We start from the raw sequence: 9,149 nt of genomic DNA, 5'->3' as shown, positions 1-9,149 counted from the left end.
CAGTGATTTATGGAGGCCGCCTGCTGCTGCACAATACAGCTTTTAGGATGATAAGTTTAGGAAAGTTCCTTAAAAATGACAGCATCTTCAGCAGTGTAGTGCTGTCCCCTGTTGGGAACTGCGCTGATAAAGCAGGACAGCAGCACATGCACCCCCAAAGCCAAAGCAAAGCCCCCCAAGACTGCTGCAGGGTCCCCTGTAGGGTGGAAGCTAAGTGAAGGCAGAGGTGGAGCAGCAGGTTTCAGTCATGCAAGGTGCTGCACAGTGTTAGAGGTGATGCTAAGAGCTGCAGCGGGACCGATGCCCAGGGCAGTGCTGGCTGTACTCAAAAGGAGGTGGCCACCAACTGCACTGTTTCCAAACCACCTGCTAGGAACAGGCATCCTTTGGCAGGGGCATTACAGAACACACAACCTGACCTACACTGCGAGTCATCTTCTGCCCTGGACAGCTTCGGAGAGTGCTTCCTAACAGAAAGCCACCTGACTGGTCAGATTTCCAACCAGATCCCCCCTTCATGGGCAACTGAAGGCATCTTCAGTGCACAGTCCACACCTCCTTCATCTCCTCCTCCTCTTGTCATCAAGCCTAGTAAAGTACTAAGACCAGCAGATGAAGCAGGCCGCAGTATCACTGCTTAGTTACTTATTACTACTTTTTACTTACACAGTAACCCAGCGGCAACAAAGCAAGTACAAGATGATGAACATTTCATGCCCATAACCACCTCCTCCTGCCAAGGCAGTTACGAGGCAGCCAGAGCTCTCTGTTGCCAAGGGCTGCAGCCTTCGCTGCCTCTCAGCGCTGTGTTCAACAGCAGCACATTGGCCAAGCAGGAACCTCAGAAACTGGCCTCTTATTCTGATTATTTATTTGAGGGGAGTTGACAGGGCAGGAGGAACTTTCCTCTTGGTCATAGTTCAGTGCCGGAGGGAGCAGTCAGTGGAGTGCAAGATATTTATGGGATCTGCCATCGCTTTAACGGCACGGAGCGACCACTTCAGGTAGCTGAGGGATGCGGTGGCATCAGCCATGTGTGTCGTCCATCCTCATCCCTTACAACAGCTGAGAAGGCTGGAACTGAACATCTACAGTTCAAGCAGGAGACGCCAAGTCCCCCCTTTCTGCAGGCAGGGTTCATTTAACAGCACCAAGTCCCTGGCCAAAGCCACACACAACAGGTTTGCACCAGGAATCACTGCCCCATGTTGACGGAAGCTTGGTTTCAATAACGCTTCTCTTCCTGCTGATTTTTCCAGTCAGGACACATGTGCTTAGCTTTGGTGTTCCGTTCTAGCAACCGCAGGGCTCTCCATGCTCAGCAGATGGGCAGGAGGACACTGGCTCTTTATGGCACATGGTATTATTTCAGCAGGTAGGGAACACACACCGGGAGCTCGTTACTGGACACACAACTGTCATCCCTGGGGTGCCCAAACCTTCACCTCTCACATTCCTGGCTTGCAGGGCCAAATGAACACAAGGCACTAACTCAGTGGCACTGGGCAGTCACTGAGAAGAGAGCAGGGAGAAGGAACCAGCCCTACCACCCATAGGTGGTCCCTCCTATACCCCTGTAAGATGCAATGCACAACAGCAGAATCAGTTTTAAGAACAGCACTGTTACTAACCACAGGGCATCTCTCCTGCAGGCAGTGCCAAGGGGTTTAATTCTCTCACCTTTCAAGAGGTGGGGAAATTACTACTCCAAAACCAGATACACTGCATTGAATGGAAGCAGGAGCATTAAAATGAGTGTAGATGCAGTAGGAAAATGGATGCACTGGGAAAAAATAACTACATTGGGAGTGAAGCACAGACTAAACAGAGTAAGAAAATAATACAAAACTGAAAACTCACGAGGGCTACTGCTTCAAGTGTTGCTGCCTCTAAGCACGTGCCAGGACCTCTTTGTAGACCTGGATTTACCAACGCTGGTAACAAAAGACACAGTGTGTGCACTAATATTTCCAAAGTGCAAGTAAACTGTTTAAGAAATGAGCAAGATCTGGGTTCCTCACTTCCCAGCCAGGTGAGTTTCACTTCCAGCTCCCAGCAGGGGGCTTGGGAGCTTCATAACCCCAGCCCTGGACACAAGCCATCTTTTAGCCCTTGGTGGATAGAGCTGGACTCTGCTGCTAAACCAAGGGTTCATTTCTCTCCAGGTACCCACAGGACAGCAGTCACAGGAAGATGAATAGATGTTGGACTTAACAGTTTGGGTCAAAACCAAATCGAATTCTTCCTCTTGACAGTATCAGAGGCAAAAGGTTCTTGAAACAGGATCTCAGACCAAACCAGCAGCCCCTGTCTTAGCGATTTGTATGGGGGGAAAAGACAGAGTCCACTTGGAGAAGACTCCAAGCACCCTGAGGAAGGGCAGCACCTTGGTAACCCGATGGAGCCAGCTTCACACTAGATACGCGTTACCTTGCCATAGTCAAGAACTCTGTCATGTAACTCACTTCCCTGCAGCATGACCAGTGACTCAGGAATCCAGCTTGGTAGCTATCTCCTACTTCAGAACTCAATACAGAGTATTTTTAGGGGCACTGCCAACTTTGGGAGTGGAAGATAAGAGTGGGAGATTCGAGAAATGAGAGGCAGCAGGTGCCCAAAACCCAGCACAGCTGCTGGCACCAACTCCTGCTCTCATGTCAGTATCTGAAGAGCTCAGCAGCACATATTCTAACATCTTGATGACCAGACTTCATCACTGAATGAGCAAAGACTCGTTTCTTCTTAAGGCAATAATCCAGCTCTAAACTTTTCCACGGTGAGAGGAATTAAAGCATGTAAAGAATACATCGAGACACTCAGTATCCACTCCAGACCCTTAAACACTTCCAGTTTAGTGGAAAATTGAAGCAGTGTCAATATTAAACGTAACAAGAGTCAGAGATGTAACCAACTGACAAGGGAGAGGAAGCAGGAAGAGACACTGAACTGCAATCAATTCTGAGGGAAGGCTGTGATGAAATTGCTCAGCTCTGATGTATACAGAGCACACAATTCTATAAACATGAAGATGGGAAGCAGCAGAAAAACCCTCTGCCCTTTTATGATTCAGGGACAACTGCACTCCTAATACTTATGGCATTGCTGCAAACAGGTTTGCAATGCTGACAGTTGATAGTTTTCATTTAAAGCAAACTAAAAAGAAACCTATTTTATAAAATCCAGAGTGAACCATCTGCTTTCATTGCTTGCTTTAATACTTCAGCCCATTCCCACATCTCCTTTCCCATCACCACTTCTGCACATGCATACATACATAGAGTTTGCATTCTGTAGGCTGCCAACAGACCAGGCACTCAATGCCTATAGAAACCCTGCCGAGCGTAGGCTCTCCAAGGATGTGTGCTCAAGATGCTTCTGAGAGCAGGTGAGTCAACAACTCCCTCTCATTTTCACCTCTTTGCTCAAGTTCCTGCTCTGCCCCTTAGACAGGAGGAACCCGAGTCCCTGATCAATATAGGCCAAAAAAAAGAGAAATGAATCCCAAGATATAGCATCACGAAATTCTATATGAAGGCCAGGTTGGACACAGGGGCTTGGAGCAAGTGCTCTAGTGGAAGGTGTCCCTGCCCGTGGCAGGGGCTTGGAACTGGGTGAGCTTTAAGGTCCCTTCAATCCAAACCAGTCTGATTCTATGAATTTCCAACCCTACTGAGTCATATTTTCCCATAAAGCTTGAATCAAAGGCCACTCAACTCTTCTTGGATTATTTCTAGCTCATAATCATTAATACAGACTCCCATTATGTTAGCCTAAGGGTGGCATATGGCTTTCTAGGGATAGGACAGACGGGGGAAAATAACAGTGAAGGCATGCCTACATCCCAGCCTCATTGCTGTGTGTGCATATGGGGACAGAGATTCTCTTGCCAGATTCTTAAATACCAAATATATTAACTTCCGAGTCAAACACAGGGCTTCAAACACAACCACTGCTTTGCAAAATAACCCCCCGAGATGACGTGCATAATGAAGCCATGTGCCTCCCAGCATACAAATGAGGAGCCATGGGAGTTCAGGAGGAATTCCCTTCCCACATTTGCTCCCAGACGCTACACGCGATTCCTACCTGGCTCTGAATAAAACAGATATTTATAGGCAGCAGCAATGGGTAGAGGTTTAGTGCAGTGAATACAGATTTCCTGCCACGAGATTAGAAATCTTATTTCTTTTTATTTAAGAAGAAGATTATCTCAAATACTGCAGTTTAAGAGAAATACAGTTGACTCTGGGGCTGCTTTTTAATACAGGCAAAGACTGTCTTAATTACATGCTTGAGTAAGAAAACTCCTGAAAGCTTTCAGTCATGGTAACACATCCCCTGCCTGTCTCTGTGAACCCTCCTGCAGGTGCAGATGCAGGTGAGCTTTCAACTACCACCTTCCACATTTCATCCACTTTGACAGTCCCGTTCTCCTGCTCTGGCATCCCAGACATAGCAAAGCACACTTGACACCGCGTTACAGACCCGGCTTCTTTCTGGGGGCAGAATCCAACCCACCGGTTTGCCAAGATGTATGTGGGAAAGTCACGCTGTAATCCACATCTGGAGAGAATCAAGGGGATTCCAAAGCCTTACAGAAAGGACTACAAAAAGCATAGGGGACTCAAAATATATCACAGAATCATAGAGCAGTTTGGGTTGGAAGGGACCTTCAAAGGTCAGTAAGTCCTGGTCGGGGCTAGTACACATTCACAATCACACCTGTAGTAAGGTGTTACCTATGGAGTGAAATGGAGTCAAAGCATATAGCAAGACTCATCAGACTGCCCAGGAAAGAAAACACACCACATAGAAGTGAGGAACTTCACAGCAATCTCCCTCATTTCTGGGATCACTGCAGACAGGCAGTCAGCACTGAAATTCCCTACCACCAGTTCTGAAACGCACCTTGGCCCTCGCCTGCAGCATTCCCTACATCCTAAGCCACAGTCAGAGTTATGAAAAGGCTGCCAATTAAGTTGTGGTTTTGAGCTATAGACAAAATGTCCACCAGAGACTCTGATTCTTGCTTCCGAAGCACTTGCAACCCACTGAGTGTTCTGGGAAGATAATGTACTGGTTCTCAAGCACACTCACTGCCGGCTCCTCGCCAGGCTGTGAGCAGGGAAAATGCTGCAAGGTTGCAGCTTTTAATGAAGTCCGAGTGTATCATAATGAAATCATCTGCAAAAAGAAGAGTGTAGATTCAGCAACAACCAGGATTTCAGGCTATTGTACACTGCATTCTTCATTTGTACATTGCCTTCTCCAGGGCACGACTATATCACGAGCAACCTGCAAATCTATGTCACTGCCAGCAGAATTTTGAGTTCCTTTTGATGGGATAAGTTGCAAACAGCAGTATTCCACATTGGGCAAGTGCTTCATGTTTGTAAGAACTGCAGCATTCAATGCTGATTTGATGCCCATTTACTGGGCAATGCAACACATTTGTGCTCAAAGGCAGATGGCCTGGAGAAAATAGGGGTTAGGGAGAGCATCCTCTCTACTAAGGAGCAGTACCTCACAGTCTCTCAGCAAGGGCCACAAACCAAGTGCTGCTGCTATTGAGAAGAAGAGGGTATAGACTGGGTGCAGCAGGAAGAGTTAAGCAGTTTGGGGAATTTTCCTTAGGGAAAAGAAAACATTTTGGCCACAGTGGAGATCCTGAGTCTCAAAACTGATGTCATATCCTAGGGAACCAGAGCAGCATTTACTCCTGGACCTTCTGATCAAAAGCAAGATTGAACTTTAGCTTTAAAACAGTGTATGCTCTAAATATAGCAGTCAGATGACCTGACAGAGCTAAGATTCATGCTTCATGAGTTTGCAAATTGAAAGAGTCAATCCAGCTCAGAGCACCACAGAACACTAAAGACAGATTGCTGTGTTTATTGCACCAGATACCACGTACAAACATATCTCCACACTGTTTGCTCCCTAATTCTAGTTGGGGCACATTCAATCAGTTGCTTGGTGAGCTCCTTTTGCATGCTACACTCCAAAGTCAATGACAGCAATTTTAAGAACCTGTTGATTGATTTATTCATCAAATAAGTTGACCAGAGCAGCAGACTAGAAATAACCAGACAGGCGAGGGATTTGCGAAGGATTCCTGGAGACTCGTCACTACAGGCACTGCAAGACAGGGGGAAAGAAACCCTCCAAGGCAGGTTCCGGCTTTTTTTAGATACTACACTAACAGTTGGCTCCAAAACTTCATTCCTCACGCAGGCCTGCTTGGTCAAGTGCCCTGCCCAGCCACATGTTTGGGATAACTCTGCACAACCCTGTATCAGCTATCAAATCCTGCAGAAGCAATTGGCAGAAGTTCAGCTCCTATTACCAGGAACAATGTGAGAAGAAAGAGGAAGCGGGGGGGATGTTACACAGGGCTTGAGGCAGGAAAGGGATTCTTCTCTCTGACCAAGGCCATGGGATGGAAGAAACACAGGTGGAGACCATCCCCCTGAGGTGACTTCCAGAGCTTGGGACAGTTTCCTGGTGGTTCCATGGTGGGACTTCACCACACAGAGCACTGACAGCAAGGAGCAGTGATGCCCCTGACCAGCACTGGAAACCATAAACCTCATCCATCAACTGCTCACTGAGATGGCCTATTTTTTTTTTCTGTGGATTTAATTGTGATTTAATGAGGTTTCCAATGAAACATGTTGGCAGCTTATCATAAAACTAAGCTGAACATAACTTGTACTCCTTTTACACTGCCCGCTCGGTTGTGTGAAGAGCTGTCATCCAACTCAAGCAAGAAGCAAATTAGGATTCAGCTCTGCTGCAGAGGAGTGGTTTGCAAGGGGCAGAGGAAAGGCACACTAACAAAGCAGGAGGCACACAAAAAAGCTGTGTTACTACTGTTATTTGTACAATGATTTAGATAATCTTTTGGCACTGTGGTTTTGGGGAGTTTCCATTTATCCCCAGGCCAACAAAGGAATTACATGTCCAAGGATGTCAGTGGCTTTTTAGACAAGCACAGAATTAAAGAGGAAAACAACCACCCCACATTTAAGTACAGACAAAATAGATCAAATTCAGAATCTCTCCTAACCCCTTAGTATTCTTGAAAATAAATGCCACACTTGGCAAAAGAACCTTTCAAATGAAACCCTTTAAAAACTTATTTAATTCATCATATCATATATGGCCAGGTTGGACACAGGGGCTTGGAGCAACCTGCTCTAGTGGAAGGTGTCCCTGCCCGTAGCAGTGGTTTAGAACCAGGAGAGCTTTAAGGTCCCTTCCAACCCAACCACTCTGTGATTCTACGATGCTCTCCTTCCTACCTGTCATATAATTTATATTAGATACATATAAATCCAGAAGAAAAATCCACTTGAAGAAACCAACACCCCAATTCTCCTTCTCCATTTAGTGTTGGTCCTACACCCACAGAGACCTAAAAACGTTGTAAAGGACCAAGCTTTCCTCCTCATCAGTACCACCGTCACGTCGCTCTGAGCTGTGGCCATGTCACCTCGTGCACCTTTCCCCTGTGAGGAATCAATCTCCCCTGGCAACTCCTGTGTGGCCCTGCGCTCCCCTGCCTCCGGCGCCGCTCCCCGCACTAATTCTGCGTGCACAACTGTGAAGCACAAAATGAGACGGTTCAAATTAAGCAAGGAGAGAGACTGAGAGAACCTTATTAAATCAACATTAGCAGCAGAGTGTCTTTAAAGGAGAAACTCAATTGCAAAATATTACTCGTCTCTGTGAAGCTCTTTCCATTGACAGAAACGAGACAGGCAGCAGCTGAAGTCATCTTCCTCTGCCCCCACCTTCCTCTTCACGCTGCTCATGGCACTTAAGCAGCAGGAGCTTTCTCAGACCAAGCAAGAGGGAGCGGAGCCTACCTTGAACTCCCCAGCACTAGCAAGTGGAAAGGACAAGGTCTATTAGATATTGGGGAAAAAGCACACACGAAAAGCATGTGAACACACAAAAGCAGCGTGTTCTCCCTTCTCCTCCCAAGCCTTCCACAACACCGGTGGTTCTCTCAATTCACACTGCAAGTTACAGTCAACTCTGCACTTCTCACAAGGCAGGGAGTCATTTTCAATTTTAGTTTCCATCCTCAGTCCTCAACAATCAGAATCACTGACACGCTGGTGATGATCAGCATGTTCTGTCCCAAAACACTTCAACTCTCTGAATGTGACCCTCCAGTTCCTGGCCAGGCATCCTTCAACTCTTTCCAAGACAAACCACTGGAGTATCACACCATTTCCCATTGCTGGATCATCAGGCACATTGTTAAAGACACAAATCACCTCTGAGCCTGCAGAGCCTTCAAACATGACTTTCCCTTGGCTCTTCTTGACTAAGAGTTGATATTTCCACCTTGTGTCAACAGTATGAGCATACACACCTTCACCACTGTGCAGCAGCTACGTACTTGTCTGCTGGGCTGCCACCTAGACCAGGGATTGTCCCAGCATTATCTTGCAGGGAGAGTTCATGATGTGTGCTCCTAAGGAGTCTTACGAAAACTAATCCTACTAAAACAATGTGGAGAAGAGAGAAGGCTCCTGGAAGACCTTAGAGCTGCTTCCAGTGCCCAAAGGGACTACAAGAAACCTGGAGAGGGGCTCTCTGTACCACTAAAAGGCCACTTTGAGGAGCCAGGGGTGCTGCAGTGCCAAGACCTCTTCAAAGCTATAAATAAAGTGACCACTTCCTCAGCTAACAGCCAGGCTTTGATGACATTAAGAGCTGGACGAAGTAGTTCCTACACCAGAGTTGAGACAAAGTGCACCAGGGAAACAGGAAGGAGGAGGAGGAGAAGAAACACCACCCACAAGAACTAGTGACAAAAAGCTAACCTGATTCTTCAAGGGCTGTCTAGCCAACATCCTCACTTCACAAAACGCTTCTTTCTCAGCTCGAAGGGCAGCAGCAGCAATACAAGACTGCTGGGAGCCTTCCACAATGAAAGGGGCCAATGACAACGAACAAGTTACTGTTTAATTCTAAAAGCTGGAGAAGGGGAAAAACAGAAGATCCAGCCTGGAGCAGGAAACTGCTGTCCTAGCGCTGCCTCCGTGCCTGCTCCGGGTGGGAAGAAGTCTGATCCAGCTACACCGCGCTCCCTGCTGCCCGCCTCGCTTCCAGAAAGGACAGCACCAGGGGAG

General features: G+C 47.1%; 1 protein-coding gene across 1 annotated transcript in view; it reads right to left on the bottom strand.

The window, feature by feature from the left end:
* Positions 1–9,149, bottom strand: part of CHCHD6 (coiled-coil-helix-coiled-coil-helix domain containing 6) — a gene marked incomplete at both ends in the record, with an annotated part of 68,580 nt that overhangs the window by 39,519 nt on the left and 19,912 nt on the right. The window lies entirely within an intron of this gene.

This window comes from Nestor notabilis, unplaced genomic scaffold (assembly GCF_000696875.1).
Source record: "Nestor notabilis isolate BGI_N333 unplaced genomic scaffold, ASM69687v1 scaffold11448, whole genome shotgun sequence".
Classification (NCBI taxonomy): domain Eukaryota; kingdom Metazoa; phylum Chordata; class Aves; order Psittaciformes; family Psittacidae; genus Nestor; species Nestor notabilis.
This window is presented reverse-complemented; position numbering and strand designations above follow the sequence as displayed.